The 3001-nt window shown below is 34.7% G+C and overlaps 1 non-coding gene across 1 annotated transcript; it reads left to right on the forward strand.

Annotated features, from left to right (window-relative positions):
- The first annotated feature begins 1423 nt into the window (after positions 1-1423).
- LOC130020821 (U8 small nucleolar RNA) lies at positions 1424-1556 on the forward strand. Its single transcript, XR_008792028.1, has one exon. It is a non-coding gene; the product is annotated as a U8 small nucleolar RNA (small nucleolar RNA).
- The last annotated feature ends 1445 nt before the right edge of the window (positions 1557-3001 follow it).

Here is a 3001-nt window from a genome sequence, read left to right on the forward strand (position 1 = left end):
ATTCATGATGATAACCCGTAATGAATTGGGGATTAAAAGAACTTTCATCAATACTGAAAAGGCCATATACAACAAACCCACAGTTAACATCAGAATTAATGGGTGAAACTGAAAAGATTTCTCCTAAATTCAGACATAAGACAGTGGTTATCCAGTAATACAGACACTCTTCAACATAATATTGAAATTCCTTGCTATAGCAACTAGGCAAGAAAGATAAATAAAGGAATTTCTGATTGGTTAAGAAGTTAAACTATATTTTCAGATGACATGTAAATGAACATAAAAAAGTCTCCACTAAAAACCAAGAAAAATATATTGAAATTATAATTTTTTATAGTAAAGCAGCAGGCTACAAATTCAACACATGAAAATATGTTGCCTTCTTATATATAAACAGCGAAGAAGAAGAGAAATAAACTGTTTTTAAAAACTATCCCATCTATAAACTTAAAAAACCACAAATATCTAGGAATCAATTTAGTAAAAGGAGTAAGAAATGTATATAGTTTAAATTAGAAATTATTTATTAGATAAATAAAAGAAAACACAAGAGAAAACACTATTTTTTTTATATAGCTTGGGAGACACATCTTGCTAAAATGATCATCATGTCTAAAGTAACCCCTAAGTACAACACAATCCCCATCAAATTTTCTACTTAATTCTTCAAGGGCATAGAACAAACACTTCAATATTCAGATGGAACCATAAAACTCCCAGAATAGCCCAAATAATTCTAAAGAAAAAAGTTTAGGAAACATTTTATTTCTAGACTTGAATCTCTACTAAAAATCCTTAACAATCAAAGCCATATGGTACTAGAACAAAGACAGACTCTCAGATTAAAGGAGGATAATTGGAAGCCCAGGGGTACACCCACAGACATATTCACAGTAACATTTATGACAAAGGGACTAGGAGACCCTCCTCAACAAATGATGCTGGGAAAAGTGCTTAGCCACATGCAAAATAAATGAAACTAGACACCTGTCTCACACTCCACACCAAGAATAGTAAAAAACTAAATAAGTCAAAAAACTTTGATATAAAATAATTTTTATAAAATGCACTGAGGAAACATAAGCAAGACTCAAGGTCTTGACGTCAGAGGAATCTTCATTAATACAACTCCATTGACAAATAGGAAAGCAGAAATAAGTGGAACTGCATCAATTAAAAATTTTTTATAATGTGAAAGAAATGAGGACTAAAATAATAATTTATTCTGGTGACTGAGAGAAAATATTTCACAGCATACATCAGAAAAAGGTCTAATATCCAGGATATAAAATGTATTCTCAAATCTCAATAACGACAGCAAATTAAACAATCTTATTAAAAACAGGGAAAGAGATGAACAGATACTTCCTCAAAGAAAACATAAAGATTATCAACATGCATATTAAAAAATGTTTGACGATCCTCAGGTAGAATAATTCTCACCTGCTCCTCTATTCAGAGGTCAGACAGTGCATGGTGATTAGAGTTTGCATGATTTATGATTAATGTCTTTGAGTGATTAGGGCTCACAACACCCTAATTGCTCCTACCATTTTTTAAAAATAAATAAATAATAACAATTAAAAACTGTTTACCCTCACTGATTACCAGGGAAGTTAAAAAAAATTAAGATAAAGTAACACCTTACACTAGTGAGAATGGTTTATTTAAAATGTATGGGACAATAAATGTTGGTTGGGATGTGACTAAAACGGAATATCTGGTAGAAGTGTTATGTCTATTATAATTTTGTTTCTATTAAAATAGAGACATCTCTGAAAAAGTTAGCAATAGAACATCCATGTGACCTTCAACTCAATTTTGGGGGGAATTGGCACAACACCACAAAAACATAAATATTCATGATTATGTTCATCATAGCCTTATTTGTAGTAGCCAAGACTTGAAAATGGCCCATGAGTCCAACAACAAATGAGTAAAGATTTTGTGGTAGATCTATATGATGGAGTACTACTCAGCTATGAAAATATTGCTATTTGCTCAAATTGGATAAAGCTGTACTAAGTACTTTGGACAACCTGGCAGGCTACCCTATGTTACCTGCCCACATGGCAGAGTCTAGCAAACTCCCCGTGGCGTACCCAATATGCCAAATACTGGTAACAATGATGGGTCTCATTTTCCTAACCCTGATAGAGCCTTGAATATGGCACTTTTTAAAATCTCAGGGCTAGGATGAAGGAGACATTACTGGGGCCTGCTCGAGGCAATCGAGGAACAACAGGGTGATCGTGATTGCAATCATACTAAGTACTAAGTAGTACTAAGTGAAATGTACTGAAGTAAAGTAAAGTAAAGGCCCTCCTGTTGATCATCGATTTGCTCGAGCGGGCCCAGTAACGTCTCCATTGGAGACTTTGTTGTTACTGTGTTTGGCATATCGAATATGACATGGGGAACTTGTCAGGCTCTGCTATGCGGGCGAGATACTCTCGGTAGCTTGCTGGGCTCTCCGAGAGGGGCGGAGGAATCGAACTTGGGTCGGCCATGTTGGCTGCATGCAAGGCAAACACCCTACCACTGTGCTATCGCTCCAGCCCAAGTGAAATGTACTAAAGAAATAAATATCAGGTGATCTCATTTGTATGTAGGGTATAAAGAAGCAAAGCACAGCACTAGACATTCCCCAGAGGAAACACATCTAGAGATATGAGATATGGTCAATGGAATTGGGATTTGAGGACACTGAGGGGCTGGTGGTGGACAAGGTGTGAGATTGTTGCAATATTGACAATATTGTACAAAACATTCACTGTTATTTTAAACAAAACAATTTGCATAAATAATATCTTATAGTCACAGAACACAAAAGGAAAAGATTGCTATGTGATTAACATAGAGATAATAAATAATGATTTTTCTCATATATGTTCATATATGCCACTTTCTATTTTTTAGAAAGAATGGCATGCCTCAAAGAGCTTAACTAAAGCCTTGTAGAATAATTCCTAGGAAAGAGAATCAAGTATCCTGTACC

The sequence above is a fragment of the Sorex fumeus genome, unplaced genomic scaffold (assembly GCF_029834395.1).
Source record: "Sorex fumeus unplaced genomic scaffold, SorFum_2.1 ptg000013l, whole genome shotgun sequence".
NCBI lineage: Eukaryota > Metazoa > Chordata > Mammalia > Eulipotyphla > Soricidae > Sorex > Sorex fumeus.